Source organism: Buteo buteo, chromosome 16 (assembly GCF_964188355.1).
Source record: "Buteo buteo chromosome 16, bButBut1.hap1.1, whole genome shotgun sequence".
NCBI lineage: Eukaryota > Metazoa > Chordata > Aves > Accipitriformes > Accipitridae > Buteo > Buteo buteo.
Window position 1 is genome coordinate 5132379 of NC_134186.1, and position 16882 is coordinate 5149260.

Here is a 16882-nt window from a genome sequence, read left to right on the forward strand (position 1 = left end):
CCCCGCCCCAATCCCTGTTTTTCTGTGTGTGTCCCCCCCCCTCGGTCCCTGCCTGCCCCCCATCCCTGCTTGCCGCCCTCCTTCGGAGCCGGCGAGGGCTGCGGGGGCGGCCCCGAGCATCCCGGGGGGGGGGCCCGGGCTTGAGGGGGAGTGCGATCTCTCTCGGTGCTGTGGCTGTTTCAGGTTTTCTTTGTCTGGAAGAAGGGGGGGGACACAAACAGCCCCCTTGTCCCCAAAGCAAAGCTGGGGTTCCTCCAATTCCTGCCCCCCCCCCCGTGCCTTTTCTCCCCCCCCATATGCTGGGGGGTGGGGGGTGCTGGATGGGTTTCAGGGATGCTGAGGGGGTTTGGGGGGATGTTGCAGGGGGATTTGGGAGCGTTGTTGTGGGGTGGGAGGTTGGGGGAGGGAATTAGAGGGACACTGTGGGGGGCTTAGGAGGGATGCTGGGGGGGGAAATTTGGGGGGAGATCTGGGAGGTTGCTGTGGGGTGAGGGGTTTAGGGGGGGATACTGAAGAGGGACTTGGAGAGTAATGCTGGGGGGGCTTAGGAGGGATGCTGGGGGGGGCAGGAGGGGTGCTGCTGCAGGGTGAGGGATTTAGGGGGATGCTGCAAGGTGGGGGTGCAAATGCAGACCCATTAGCACCGCCTGCTCAGCAGAGCTGGGCTCTGTGGGATGCTGAAGGTCACCCTCCCCTTACCAAGGATGCTTATCATCCTTGGGGCAGGACCACCCCCCCTCCTCTGAGAGGTCTCCCCCCCTTTCAGGGTCTGCAAAGCAGAGAGGCGAGAGCCTTATTTTTCCTGGAGACCCAGTGGATGCAGGGGCTGTGGGAACCCATGTTTGGGGTGTCTCTGTCGCCTCTTCGCTTTCAGGATGGATTCATTCATTGCCCTGTGCCCTGGGACAGAGCTGGCTCGGCCAGAGAGGATGGTTTGCTGCAATTTTGGGTGCTTTTGGCTCAGGAGGGAACGGAGCAGGCGACACAGGACATGGAGGAGAGGCCAGTAGCTGGTTCAACCCTCAAGATGGGGTTTTCAGTCTGCGTAGTGCTCTGCCAGCATGAAACTCTTGCAGTGTCAAAGCATGCAGATATTTCATCAAGAGCTCATAAAAACACCTAGGAGGGAATTAATAGCTTTTCATTCATCTGATGGTTCAGATGGTAAACAGCTCCTGGGCTGCTGACCGCGGAGGCAGCAATGACATGTGGTGGGTTTCTGCCATCATGGAGCGAGGGTTTTGGTGGCAGTGGTCCTGGCTTTGTCCTGGAACGCTAATGGGATGGGTACAGGGAGGAATTAGGAGCACAGGGATGGTTTTAATGTGCTATATCTGCCTTGGGTCCTGCACTTTGCATCCTCATGAGATGCATCAGCCTCGCTGCCTGGAAGGTGTTTCCATTCCTGTGATGGTTCTGCAAGGAGGCACCGAAAACCCAGGCGGGGCAGAGGGCTATGTGCTGCATGTGCGCGTCCTCCAGCACACAGGCTTTAAACACCTTCCCGGGGTGAAAACAGCCTCCCAGGCCCAGAGCAAGGTGGCGAGTCTCTGCTCAGCACAGCTCTGACACAGTCCGGCTGCTGATCGCTCCCGGTGGGAGGGAAACGTCAGATCGGGGAGTGCAAAATAGCTTTAAGCGCGGCTGAGGAGCTCTTTGGAAGAAGACTCATTCCTTCGCTCAGCTCCCGGCATGGCCGGAGAACCCGTACTGACCCTTTTCCAAGGAGTTATCTGCAAAGGACTAATCATCCTGACAGGTTCCAGCAAACATGTCCTCTCGGCTCAGCTCCGGCATTTATTTATTTTTTTCAGCTGGAATGTTAAAAATAAACCCAGTGAATACATAAAACAAATGGAAAATCTTTAAAGGGCTGTGCTGTTCATCTGCCTGCATTCAGTTGTTGCTGCTCCGCCTGCTGAGCTGGGCTACTGCCATGGATGTAGTTTCCAAAATTGGGGAAACTGAGGCAGGGAGGTCAAGTCTGAGGGGAAAGCATCACCCCATTGCCATGCATGGAGCCCGAGGACCGTGCATACACCAGGTGAAGGGAAGCGATGGCTCCTGCAAGTCCTGACCCCATCGCTGGTGCCAGTCAGTCCCCAGCCAGGAGGGAGGATGCCCGGGCAGCCGGGACTTCTCTCTGCACCCTGAATTTTATCGGTGACACTTTATCTTGGCTTGAGTCCTGCTCTCCTATGGGGATTGCTCCTCTTAGGAAGTTCTCCATGGCATTGCCTTAGCTTGTATTATTTTCTCCTCCACACTCTGGATAACGGGGGGAGGCTGCCTCTCCCACCCCCTCCAAACAGCCCCTGCGCAGAAGAGGAGTTAAATCAAATCGAGGTGGCGAGAGCGATGCTGAGGCTGTTGAGGAGGAAAATTCATGTTGCTCATCTGCCTGGCGAGCTGGGGTCCATCTGGGGGGGATTTACAGCCGCGGCTGCTAACGGCAGCGTTTTGATTTATTCAGAGGCTGCAAACTCGACAAAGCGTATTTCACCATGGGTAGACCCTCTTCCCCTCCGGAATTTATTGGTTTTAATTAAAATGGCCATAAAAATAACATGCGGGAGATATGAATCTGCTCTGGCAGGACTCCAGTCAAAATCCACGGGAATCTCTGGAGGTTAATGGAGGAGGAAACAAGGGGAGATGATTTCTCCCCAAAGATTTTCAGAAACTCAGGAGGACACTGATCCTCCGTACATGCCGCTCACCTTGTTTGGCGTGGTCCTGTCGGAGAGAGCCTTGCGTCAGGGCTCCGGCAACGCTGGGACGGCTGCGTCTTGTGACGATGGCCACAGGGCAGAGGTGTGAGACAGGGAGCCAGGTCACCAGGGCAGCTCGCCAGGTATATAACTATAACATAAATATAATATATAAAAATATAAATATATATTGATATTTATATATTGATACAATTTCCACTTTGGCAGTCAGCCTGAGTCCTGCCTGTGACAATTCAGGGCTGTGATGAATAGAGGGGAAGCTATGATTTTTGTACCGCCTCCCCAGTGCTTGACTTCCCTTTTTACTGGATTTTTGCCCCAGATTTGAAGAAGCGGTGCTGGGCAGCTGGGTGCAATGGCTTTCAGTTGGGCTGAGGGTTGCTTTTGACAAGACGAGCAGCCCCAAGTGTTGGATGCCCGGGCTTTCCCTGGCTTGCATTGCAGTTCCTGTGCTGCTTTCTCACCCTCAGACACTACACAAACAGGTTTTTTTATTTGTGCAGGGTTTTGTATTTAAAGCAAATATCGCTCAGACATGGAGCTTAGCATCTGTGATCGATCCTGCAGAGACGGGGACTGACTGAAATGCCACTGTGGGTGCTGCATCCTGGTCCCATCATTGTCCATGACCCTTCCTAACACTCTGGCATCAACCAGTGCTGGATGATACCCACGGGCAGGGACACACCAAATGTGCAGACACCGTTTTTCTCTACCCCTTTGCCTGCTTTTCCATATGCCCTCAACAAAAGCATCTTGTGGACCTCTTTATCAACAGAGTACCGCATCCCTGGGTGCTCAAGAGGAGCCAAAATAACCCCAGTGTGGCAGCAAATGAATAAACCCCTCAACAAATCCACAGCACCAGAAGTCAAAATCAGATGCTGCTTGGAAAGTTTCCTGAATGTTTCATCTGCACCCTGCCAAGAGAGGGACTTCATTTGCACGGTTTTGCTCTTGGTAGCAAACGCAATCCCTCATGTGGGGAAGGAAGGAACATGGTGCAAGAAGGCAACGGCTCCCGTCGAGCCCACCAGCTCCTTTCCCTTCTGCTCAACAAAGCCGTCTGCCCTCGGGGCTGCGAACCCGTCGCGGGGTTTGTGGGCGAAGCCTTAAAATAGCAGGATGCGTAAGAGGAGCTGGGAGGGGGATCATCATGCGAGGAGGCAGCTGGGCTAAGCGAGGCCGACAGCAACCTGGGCAGAGCAGAGCGAGCTCCTTCTGCTGCAGGAGGAGCCTTGCCGGGATAGCTCGAGGCTGAGCCGCTGGGGTTTTCCAGGTCAAAGATGGGAAGTCGGAGACGAGATCTAGGCTCCCACAAGGCTGGAAATCCAGACGGGTGCTGCAGCACCCAGAAAACCACATGCAAGAAGAGCAGGGTTGTGTTTGCACCCAGTGGGTGCTGTGGGAGGGCTTGGGGGGGTGCCCTGTCCTGAAACCCCCCTCAGGGACGGACCCTGGCCCATCACGTCCCCGAGCCAGAGAGTAAGCGGGCTCTAACCAGCCTGCAGCCTCCCACGGGGAAGCTGCATTGAAAGCAAGGCACAAGAAGCAGTGGGGAAGTGCTCAGACGAATTCTCTGGGATTAAGGAAGTTGCCAGGTCAGGGCGGAATGTGGCTGTGCCCCGGCCACACAGCCAGAGCCACATGGTCCCTGTGGACCCCAGTTCCCCTTTGAGCATCCTGGGGAGGGGATGGGTGCTGGGACCAGCACCAGCCTCAGCAAGAGGTTACATGGTGGTGAGAGCAGTCCCATATGCATGATCCAAACAGGAGTCTGTCTGTCCATCCATCCACCCATCCATCCATCCCCTTCCATAACTGATATACCAGATGGGACTTACCAACCCCACGTGCTCCCCCTGAGCTGCCTTTGTACTTCTTCAGGGCCTGATTCACCCCATCCTAACTCAGCCCCTCCGGGTGGGTTGGATGGATGTGCTCAGAGGATTTCTGTCTCCCATTGCACCTATGAGAAACCCAAGTGGTCTGTGCCATGGAGGCACCTGGATGGAGCCCAGCTTGCGGTGAACCACCTTTGGGCGGGTTCTGTTTGCACCCAGCTCCCCTTGTTTAGAAGGATGCATGTGCAGAATGACACCTTGGGGAATTGCAGCAGAAAACATCGCCCTGTTTTCTGTAGGTCTGAGATGGTTTGGGGCTTGCAAGGAAGGGACCGAATGGACCAGATGCTCCATGAGCATCAGCCCAACCACACTGGTACCCACTGAGCTGCAGGTCCAGGCTGCTCCCCCCGGCTTCCTGGGGCTCATCATTCCCCCTCCCTCCACTGACAGCTCCAGATAAATTGGCCTTGAAGAGGAAAATGGGCTGATTTGTGTGTTTTGTTTTCCCACGTCAACAGATCTGAGTGTTTTCATACCTTGCGGGGCAGCTGCTGGGAAAGAACAAAGCCCGTCCGTCAGGGGAGTTAAAATTAGATGAGATTCTTCTCTGCCTCACCATTATGCGTGGCTGAATGGCGAGAGGGAGATTTTTTTTTTTTTGCAGCGTTATTTCCTCAGCATTGTGTGCGGGGAGGCTGTCTCTGAGGGCAGGCTATTTGCATAGCAGTGGATGTGCTGTGAGATGGCCGGGGTTGGAGCCAGGTTGGGAGGTTGGATGGGAAATCTCAGCTCAGCACTTTGCAGGCACCGATCCCATTCCCAGTCGGTGTCCCCAGGGGTGACGCCACCGGTGTCCCCGAGATGTTCTCAGTGTCCCCAGGACACAAGGGTGACTGTCCCCTCGCCAGGCTCCAGCAGGTGATGGTGCCAGCCTGCCCCGAGCCCCCTACTCCCACCCAGGGCTGGGTGCACCCAGGGTCCTTACAAATACAGGTTGGGTGCATCAGCTGATTCATCCTGTTTCCTTGAAAAATGCCTCCAAACTGATTATGTGATTTTAGGGGTTAGTGAACCCTTTTCCTTCACCCAGGCTTGTACCTGGCTCCATAGCAGGGACTGGGACAGGGACAGCGTATGGCTCATGGGCACCGCCAGCATCCCCGAGCCGTGCAGGCAGCAAAGGATGCTGCACCATACCCCCCCCATCCCCAGGGGACTCAATCCCCACAGCAGCCTTTTTTTTCCCTGATTGTTGCTTATTTAGGTATTTTCACCCCCCTATGCGCGCCGCCGCCTTTGGCTGACAATGGAGCATTGATTGGGAACTGGCAGTGTCTCCCCGGATTTCGGGGAGCTGTGAGCCCAGGCTGTCGTCGTCGTCCCCCCCCCCCCCGAGCTGGCTCTCGGAGGTGGCATCACTGCTTTCCATCTGATGCGTGTCGGGAGCGTTAACAACCTGTGAGTCATCTCGTAAATGAACCATCTTGGGGAAGGGGGGGATCCAAGGCAGGATGCTGCTCCGAGCCGGAGCTGTGATGGAAAATTAAAGCTTTGAGCTGCTGGTGGAGGGAATTGATGTGAACGTGAGCCCTGGGCTCCCCGAAGGGGCTGGGGCTGGGTATTCCTGGGCAGGGAGCAGGTCCTTTGAGGCTGGAACATGAGGACTGCGTGTCCTGGTGCCTGTGACTGATGGTGACATGGTGTCGCGGTTTAACCCCAGCCGGCAACTCAGCCCCACACAGCCGCTCACTCACTCCCCCCTGGTGGGATGTGGGAGAGAATCAAAAGAGTAAAAGTGAGAAAACTCGTGGGCTAAGACAGTTTAATAGGTAAGGCAACAGCCACGCACACAAGCAAAGCAAACCAAGGAATTCATTCACCGCTTCCCATGGGCAGGCAGGTGCTCAGCCATCTCCAGGAAAGCAGGGCTCCAGCACGTGGAACGGTGACTTGGGAAGACAAACGCCATCACTCCAAATGTCCCCCCTTCCTTCTTCTTCCCCCAGCGTTATGTGCTGAGCATGACGTCCTGTGGTCTGGAATATCCCGTGGGGTCAGCTGTCCCGGCCGTGTCCCCTCCCGACTTCTTGTGCCCCCCCAGCCTCCTCGCTGGTGGGTGCTGTGAGGGGCAGAAAAGCCCTTGGCTCTGTGTAAGCACTGCTCAGCAATAACTAAACCATCCCTGTGTTATCAACACTGTTTCTAGCACGAACAGAAAACTCAGCCCCATACTAGCTACCATGAAGAAAACTAAGGCTACCCCAGCCCAAACCAGCACACATGGGGACCGTGTGTCCTGGTGCCTGGGGCCGGTTGTGACATGCTGGAGGGACAAGGGCCCCATGTGCACATGCATGCGTGTAGACACATGTGTTTTATGGCCAGGTTTCCTAAGAGAATAAGGTCCATTTGGCCTTCTCCCAAGGGTCTGACAGGGGATTTGCTGGTGCCTGTTGCTGTACCAGCAGGACAGGGGTTAGACCCTGGCCAGACCTGGGTTAGACCCCCTGGGCCACCTTCGACCACCCTGGTCTTGGAGGAGGCAGTTTTCTCTCTCAGCATATGAAGTATTTACTTTTTCTGCAGCTTCTTAGCTTCCTGCCACAGTGCTTGGGGCAGGGGGGATGCTCCTGCCATGACCCACGGTTCCCACAGCCGAGCCACCACCAGCGCATCCATCACGGAGCTGGTGCTGGGATGGGACGGACGCGTGGGCGTTCAGCCCATTGATTCACCTCCTCTGAGGGCTCCAGAGCTGCCGGGGAGGAAGCGGGTGTTGTCTTTGATGTTGGGAATCCAGGTCAGCACTAACCCAGCTGCAATCCTGCTGCTCTCTGAGCCCAGTGCTGTGCTGAATACTCTCGCCCAGCACCGCTTTGGTGCCTCTTGCTTCGGGCGCAGAGCTCAGTTCTCCCCTCTACTTGTTCATGTTCCTCCAAACGGTTGTGGGATGAGTTGGTTTGGGATTGGGAGAGGAGAGGAAACCTCCTCTCGGTGGAAACCCGGTGGAAAAATACAGGAGGGTCTGACTAAGGTTTGTGTTTGGGCTGAAGGATGGAGATTTGGGTGGCTCAGACCTGGAGGCATCAGCATCAGGAGCTGCAGAAGGAGCATCCAGCTCCGACTGGCACTTTGCTTTTGTGCCAGGTCAGAGCACTGAGATGTGAAGGTTGGGGAAGCAATGGCATACAGTTGAGCACTGGTGGTTTACAGGGTATTTTATACGTGTGATTAAGGGTCTTTTCCTTAGGGAGGGAGCCTGCTTGCCATACCCAGCAAGTGTCCAGCCCTGACAGTGTGGCTGCCTGGCTGTGGGACCAGCATGTCCCCACCGCAGTGTAGGCTTGCAGGCAGCAAGTCCCGGAGTGATGCTGGGGTTTGTGGCAGGATCCTGAGAGGTTTTGAAAGATGCTCAGCAGGTCCTGCAGGCAGGACTTGCTGCAGGGAATCAGGCTGAAGCATCCCTCACCTGCATGGTTTCAGTCAGGAGTGGTGACGGGTGGTTCAACACCAGGGCAGGGCTCGCTCCAAAAAGCTCAGCAAAGCTCAGGATTTTTCCCTGACACTTTGATCGAGCCCTGAAGGCCTCGGGAGTTGGGATCAGCTAGAGCCAGGCTGGACACAGGCTTGACCAGAGCCCAAGCAAAGCCCTTTGGTCACCAGCCAGCCACCGACTTTCCACCCAGCTCATCCCTCGCTTGTCCAAGCTGGATCTCCAGCAGAAGAGTCAACAACGTCACTTGTTGGTTGGGTGTTTTCTTTTGAAATATCCTCCTACATCAGGAGGCATTTCAGCCCCAGGGTCCCTCAAGCAACGCAGGTGCAAGGGCCACTGTGTACCCGCGCACGTCTCCCTGATGGCTGCTGAGGGCTGAATGCATTCGGCTGTAGGTACGAACCCTGCCTGTGTCTTCAAATAAATTGCTGCAGGTTGGGGCTCTGGAGGTGCCCAGCCTCTTCCTTGAGAGCTGCAACTACCAGTGGAAGGTATGGGAAGCTGCGTGTATACGGTGCTGGTCCCTCCAGCCCCGCTGGGTGTTGAACACAGCCGTAAGGTGAGGGTTTGCCCTGTTTCTCACGGTGGCACTTGTGCATCCTCCTTTCCAGGGTGCTGTGAATCGATGCAAGCACCTGGCGAGGTGCAGCAGGCAAGAACCTGCTCTCAGAGCTTTGAATAAGGTATTGAACCTTCCCAGCCTCACCGGAGAGCTGCAGAAGGTGATTGTCAATGTTCACGGCGATGCCATCCCCGCCACGGCTACCTCGGTGGGTTCCTCCTCTGGCCTTTTGCCAGCACGAGGGATTTTGCTTTGCTTCAGTTCCCAGCCTGATAAAATCAGATGCCTGCTGCCATCTGTCCTGGCTTGTCCCGGTGGCCTCGGGAGAGCACCTGGGGAGGGCAGCACCTCCTCCATCCAAAGGGACACAGATGGTGGCTGCCCAATGCTGTATTTTTCCAAGACGGCCACCTGCTTCCCTCGCCGCTGCCGGGAGCGATGCCGAGCCGTGGGGCAGAGTTGCTGCTGGCGTTCCCGGTCCATTGGCCAGTACCGGGAGCCTCCGGAGACCGGGGAGATGGCACAGCTCTTCTGTGGTCATGGTGTTATCCAGGGAAAAGTGAGCGGCGCCAGGGAAAGGAGTGGGAATGCCAGCGAGGGCTGGGCTGGGGGGGGTCCTTGGGGGTTGCTGGCACCCATGTTTCAGTCTTTACTAGCAGAGAGGAGATACCCAGACACATCCAAGCTGGGGTGGCTTAAACTACGAGTTGAATCCCGTCAGTGATGGGTCTTGGAGGAGATCCCTGGCAGTGTGAGAGCCCAACATGTGAGCACCACCGAGGCTCCGGCGGGATGCTGGGTACACCTGAATGGGTGTTTTGGCCGTCCCAAGGGTGGGCTGCCAGCACCACTGTGCTGGTGCAGGGCTGGGAAAGGGCAGGGAATAGATAGGGGCCAGAGGAAGAGGAGCAGTGCCAGCGAAGGCTGCTGTGCCACCTGTCGGGACTTCTCCCAGCTTCAAAAGCAGCTCCCCCTCCTCCAGCCTGCAAAACCTTTGGCAGCTGATCTTAGAAGGTGAATTGTCTCCCCTTTTTCTTTCTTCTCCTGAAAGGCACAAAAATCCCCCCCCTTACCCCACCTTTCACATCTCACAGATGTGCAAGATCTTCCTCCCTCTCGCTCCCACTCTTCCTCCCTAAAGGCACCACAGTCCAGCACAAAGCCGGCGACAGACTCAGCTCTGGGCCACCCTCCTCGGCCCTCCGACCACAACCCCGTCCCCTTCCTGCACACCACAGCCTTGGGAAGACATCTGCAGGGAAGATTTGTTCTCTGATTATCGGGTTGATGTTGGGGTTTTTTCTGGAGAAGCATTTTAGGGCTGCAAACCTGCAGGTCTCAGCTGGCCTGTCCCTGGGGAGCGGTTGGCCAGCCCAGCCTGTGGTTAAATAAAGAATAGTAATAAGGAAAAATTGAAAGCAGTGGTTTAATGATTGGAACAGCTCTTCTTCCATATCTAACTGTCTGCCTATCTAAATATAGACATATATTTTCTAAACACAAAATGCCAGCATCCCCGCTCAGAGCCAGGTGAAGCGGCTGAGAGCCAAACACAAGTACTTAAAAGCAATATTAAATGACCGATGCCTAACAAAACCCTTGGGCTGAAGGAAAAGCTCTGCTGATAGGAGATGTTTATTTATGGGGGAGAGGAAAGCAGGCTGGAAACAGACTTTTTTCCCCCTCCCAAGGTTTTGGCTGCAGCAGTTTTGAGGGTGGGGAGGGGGAGGAGGTTGTGTTTGATGTGTAAATCCCTTCTCGCTCCTTGGCTCAGAGGAGGCAAAGCCACGTCGGGAAGCAGCCCTGGTGCATGGAGGTGTTAGCTTAGCTAAAATGCTGTTGATTTAAGGGATTTTTTTTGTTGGTTGGGTTTTTAAGTCTCCTTTCCCATGCAAACATGGCTGTGCACCTCCCATGGCATGGCAGGGTGCAAAGCTTGGTCAGGGGTGGCTGTGGTCCCCAGGAGCTGGGGACCCTCCTGTCCCCATCGAGGCAGCAACATACACGTGTCCATATGGATGCGGCTGAGCAACTGGGAGCGATGCTGCTGCGGGTGGAGGGAGGCAGCGTCTGCCCGTAACCACCTTCAAGGTGTTGCTCCAACCTGATTCCCAACCCCAGGATGGATTTTTCCCACCAGCCTGATGGAGACACCCATTCTCCTCCCACCTGCAAAGAGATACCACTTACCAGGGGGGAAAAAACACTAATAATTGTGTTCTGTTAATGACTTGAAATGTTCCCAGGCTAAGTGCTCCCATTTCTCTCCTAAACCAGCCTCTCTCCTTGTCCACCCAACAGCAAACACTAAACCCCCTCCACCCCATGGACTGGAGCTGTGGGTGGATGGCAAGGGGCCTTCTTTTTTTTTTTTTTCCTTGCTGTAGCCAAGATATCTTATGAGCAAAGCAATTTTTCCTCTCGCCTTGTGCTTCTACCTTCCTCCGTATCCACTCGCAGACGGGATTCTCGGAGGGCCTGGATGACTCACCGCAGCAGCAATGTAAGGGCATTAGCACACGATTCCTCCCGGGGCTCTGCATCTCCCATCACCAGGAGTTTTTATATTCGGAGCAGCTCTCGTGCCCCAAGGAAATATCATGTTTACCTGCAAACTGGCTGGGCAGAGGGCGAACGTCCCCTTGATGGAGGGGACTGCTCGTGATGGAGATGGGTGCTGGACCGAGGCGGGTGATGCAGGGACCGAAGGGTTGCATGTACACACGCAGAGTGCCACAGCCTTGCCAATGTCCGTGTTTGCAGCGTGACACACATGTCCCCGACACAAAGTCACTGCCTCCACCCTGAGTTATTGCTGCAGAGCTGAAGTGGGTCCCTTCCCAGCGCAGCCGACGGCAGCTCTGTCACCCCTTTAGCCACAATCCCAGCACAGTGGCCGTTGCAGTTAACTCACTAATTGCACGCCGTGCTTGGCCAGGCTGCTTTGCAGAGTGTAATTAATTAGCATTTGCTTCCCTGACGGTTGCTGACCCTGCCAGACTTGGGAGTAAATTGGCTGCTGTGGGTAATGGGTTTGCTAAGAGCGGCTGGCAGTGGTGGCACAGCTCCTGGGTAATCACTTCGTTACAGGACGAGCTATTTATATTTTCACTTTGGAAAGACAAGGCAGCTCGTTGGAAGAATGTGGCCTTCGGTCCCAGCTGCTCTCGGCTTTCAGGCTCGTGGGGACCTTGGAGAAAAGAGGCACAGACATGGCTGGGGTGAATCAGAGCTTGGGCACAACCCCAGCCTGCCATCCTGGGGCATTTTTTGCTCAAGGAAATCATTGGCCAGGAGCTGCATGTGGCTGGGACACGCTGGAACGGTGCAAAGTGAGTGGAAAGATACTTTGGGGACGTTGCAGACAAGCAAATCAGGGTTAGAAAATGCGCAAAGATAATTTCTCTTCTGCAGCGCAAACCCTGCCCAGTCCACGCGGTGGGATGCAGAGAACCAGGGGATGGGGATGAGCCTTGAACATCCAGGTGAGCTCCCCAGCTCCCTCCTCTTTCCCACCACCCTCCCACACTGGGTGCTCTGCCTGCACCCAAACCTGGCCTAAACCATGCTAATCCAGAGAGCAAACCGCCCCTGCTCACCAGCCCTTTCCTCAAGCCGCATGGCACTTCATTATATCACTCAAGATTAATCTGCTGCTCCTAATTGCCAAGTGCCTGAGAGCTCCTGGCAGGGAGAAAAATAAGTGTCAGACGAAAAAGCCAATGTGGTGGGGTTTTTTTCTCCATAATATTTAGGTCGACTTACTGATGTGGGAAGTGCGGGGATGGGAATTCATGTGGTCTGGGGGAGCAGGGGTTGGTCCAATAGCATTTCTTGGGGTGTTTTCCCTGGCGTCTCCTCTGTCCTGGCCCCGAGAGGGAAGAGCATGCATGGTTCCAGCTGAATGTCAAGAAAGACTGGTTTTTGTGGGATTTTTTTTTTTTTGCTTTTAATGGGGGATCTTTGCTCAGTTCTTCCTCCTCTGCCTGTTCAGCTAAGGCAGGGGAAAAAAGTCTCTGCCAAGTGCTGTGATTTTAGGAAGGCTGAGATCAAAGTGCTCTGCAGACTCAGCAAACCTCTTCAGCCAGGAAACAAAAGGGCATGGGTTTTTCTTTAGGAAAAGTATATTCTGTAATTTTCCATGCAGCATGTTTCATTTTAGAAGCAAAGGTTTGGGTCCAATTTGGGCTTATTTGATGCGTCTAATCATCAAAAAGCCCGGGAGGAGGTTGGGGGATGATTTAGGGCACTGTAGAACTATTTCCCACCAACGGATTGCAAACGTTGCAGGTGACAAACTGATTTTTTCCCCCCTTGTTTTGCAGGGAAAAAAAAACCATATACCTAGACAGGCCAAATCCATGGCTTTGCTCCGAGTATTTTGGCTTGGCCGGGTAAGAGCCGGGCTGGGTGGTGGGGCTGGCTTGGGCAATCACCGTATTGTTTTCAGAGCTGCTCCAAAGCAGCTGATTCACTCCCATCACCATAGAACAATGAAGGAGAAAAGAAATTGCTCAGTTTACATCCCAGCCTGGAGCTGGAGCCAGCACTGAGAGGTTCAGCAATTTTTTTTCCCCCTATTTTAATGATGTTTGTATGTTATTCAGTGCCTGGGGTGTCCTGCTCTGATTGCCCCGTACACCTCTGCCCAGCTCCTCCAGGTATTTAGGGACCCACCACACCTCCGCATCCTTTGGCAGACGGTACCAGATCCAGTCCCAAATCCCTGCACACCCCATCCTCCCATGCCCCTTGTACTCAGGAAAACCAGAGCTTTGGTGTTTAATTAAAACAAAGAGCCAGAAAAAAACCCACCAGCAGAGCAGCTGAGCGCTTGAAAGGCTCGAAGAAGATGCAGCAGATGTGGTACCCCTAAAAAATTTAGGGCCTCTATAGCTCTTGCTTTCATCTAGCATCAAGTCCCAGGCTGGAGCCAGGTCTGCTCGGCTTTTGGGGTACTGAGCAGCCCCTTTGGGATTTTGGGAATAGCTGTTAGTGTCCCTGAGCTCAGCAATGCTCTGATGCATCCCTGTACTGGGGAGCACAGCAGGTGCCTTTCCCTGCTCACCGGGGCACGGGGAGTTTTCTGGGCTCCCCCACCCTGCTCAGCACCCTCAGCATCATTCCTGCCCTCCCAAAACAACCCCAGCACTGAGTTTTCCTGCTTTTTAAAGCAAATCAACTCAATTCCTGAGGAGGGCTGGCCCCTTCCCCTGTCCCCCCCACGCCGAGCATCACCTTGGGGATGTCACCCATCGGAGCAGCTCCGATGCGAAGGCGGGAGCGATGTGGCTCTGCGCCAGCGGAGCGGTGGCGTTTTTCCCAGGAGAGCCAAATCCTGTCTGACAACGGCAAAGCGGGTCATGCTGAGATCCTGTGCCTGTCGGGCAGATAAATATTGCATGTGGTTTTTGAGGTCTGGGGAGGCAACGAGTTCCTGTGCCTGGTGGATAATTACCTATTGATTGCTGAGCTTGCAAAGTAAGAACCTCTGCACAGGGTCGGGCAGGGGGGAATCTGCCCAGCTCTGCCAAAGAGCTGGGACATCATTAGCACCAAGCGAGGAGCTGGAGGTGTGGAAATAACATCTGTGAGTCCTCCTGGCTACAGGAGTGGGGATATTCCCTTGGGAGGAGAAAGGACGTCCCTGCAAACAGGGGCTTGGGCAGCCGGGATGGGGCATTTGGGGTCTGTTCTTCACCTTGTGCATCCCCTAGCTTTTACAGCAGAGGTTGCCGATGCTGTCTCAGGTTTTCCCTCTGCCCTTGCAGCGCACTTTGGCACGTTGTTCTGGTTTTTGAAGGCAAATCTTTTCTTTGGGCACTTCTTCAGCTCGTCCCCCTGAGCCTGGAGCAAGTGGAGGGTCAGTTTAATCCATTTAATGCACATTTCCTTCCCCCACCGCAAATTCAAGCAACCCTGAAGTGAAGGAGGACAAAGCAGGATTATACCACAAGGCTAAAAGTTGGGTGCATGGATGGGTCCCATGATGTTGGGGTAAGGAGTAAGGTTGTCACTTGGACAAGCTGCTCTGCGCCGGTGCCCAGAGAGGGCAATCCCCATGGCTCTGCAGCGGGAACATCAGGCAGAGCCTCCTGACCTTTAAGGAGAGTGAAAACAAAACAGCTGATGAAGTTACAGATAAATATCACTGGGGTTTCCAGCTGCTGCAAGGCACACGAGCCGGCGCGGTGGCTCCGGGATGTCAGGACCTGATGGCTAATTGTGGGGCAGCCGTAACGAGGGTCAGACTCGCGTCAAACACAGCTCTTTGGGTGCATCCTTGAGTCGAGAGCTCTGCCATGTCCCACGTCCAGGGCTCGCCCGCAAGCCCTGATGGTACCAGGTGAGCCCAGCGCCGCGTGCTCTGCACCGCACTGGATGCCCCAGCCCAGGGCTTGGTGAGAGGTCGGTGTGAGCCCCACTGTCGCCCGCTGCCCTCCAATTCCTCACCCTGGAGTGAAAACCTGGCAGTGCCAGGCTTTGCTGACGAGGGACGTGTGCTCAGCCATCCTGATGTGCGATGCCACAGCCCAAGGCATGCACAGGATTGGGTTTAATTGGCAGACCCGGGAGCGGATCCAGCTCCCATGGGCCAGAAGTAGCCCCCAAAACACACCAGCCTCCTGGGGAACCATGCAGCCCATGGCATCACCCCAGAGAGGGTCTAGAGGGGCCTGACCCTTTCCTCTGTGCTAAGAGTGGGTCCCACTGCCCAGGGCAGGGGGAGCATGGGGACCCACACTGAGGGGTAAAGGCCAGTTCCAGAACTGCATTAATATGGTTCGATTCCAACACGATTCCCCACCAGCCACGCCATCCTCTTTCCAAGAAGCCCAGGTACGTGGCAAGCCCTGGCTGAGGGTCCTCCCGAGACCAGCCCTCCCAGAGTGGGGGCGTCAGGACCCACCACCTCCCCCTCCACCCCTGTGGACAGGGACCTGCCATCCTGCTTTGGGGGGGCCAGCAACCTGGGCCGGGGGGGTTAGCGAAGCATTGAGCGAGAGGATGGGGAAATGAGGTTGCCAAGGAAACTGCTGAACAGCAAAGCGCTGATTTTTTTTGTCAGGGCTGGAAAAAATGCGGGGGAGAAGGGCAGCGGCGAAGACCCACGATGCGGGCGAGCTGGGGGTTTGAAGTCTGGGCAAGCCGGGATTGCAAAGCAAAACGCGGATGCTCAGGTGTCTGTGTGCTGGATTCTGCATCTGTGGGACAGAGTGTCCCTTGGGGGTGGCTGAGGGCAGGCCATGGAGAAGGGATGCAGTCCGGTGGCAGCAGCGGTGGCTGTCCCCTGTCACTGCGGTGGCACAGGGATCTGGCTGGGGAGAGGGGGGTTGTTTGAAGCATTGCAGGTTGTACATTACAAATAACACCTCCATCACATCAAGGATTCAGCGGCTCACGCAGGGCAAGGCAGGGACAGGCTGGAAGAGGCAGGAGCCTCTGCTGAAGCTTCAGAGCATCCCAAACCTGGAGCTGGGGGGGGGGCGGTGCAAAGCCACCGTGGGAGCCGTCCAGGCTCTCCATGCACCTAGCAAGGACCGTACAGGCCTCGCCATCATTGCAAGGTCATGAACAGCCCCAGGCAGAGCCCGGCCACCCGCTCCCAAGAGCTCAGTTCAACCCAGGGCTGCAAAGGAGCTCCAGAGCTCCTGAGGGCTCTCGGCCGAGCCTCCCCGCCTGCAGAGGCCGTGCAGGCAGCAGAAGGGCAGGGGAAGGAACCAGCATTAGCATTTGCTGTTTGAAGTCATGGCTACGCCTCTTGAGGACTGATGAAAAATCAGAATTGAAGTGCCCACTTCCCCCAAAGTTCAAGAGTGAGCTCCTGGGCTGAGTGCTGGCAAGACAGGCAGCTGCCGGGTTTCTTGCCTGCACCCATTCCTTGCCAGGCTGGGGGATGCAGAGGGAGGAGAGGATCGTCACCTGCGGTGGAGGGAGGGGAAAGCCCTGGGGACATGGCACCTATGGGGCTGAGAGCTGGGGAGGGGACAGCAGGATCTCACAGGGGGCTCAGCCAGACCCCAAATGCCGTCAGCCACCCCAGTTTGGGGACTGGAAATTTGGGAACTGGGGTTTTGTCTCACACACAGCGATGTTTGTGCCCTCCCTGTGGAGCTCAGCCTGGGGCAGTGACCCCAAGAGCCACCCAGAGCCCATTTAAACCCCTGGAAACAGCTGGATGCCAGAAAGCCCCTGGCTGTCCCCTGCCCCAGTGACACCCGCCAGCTGTGTCGCAGGGGGCCGG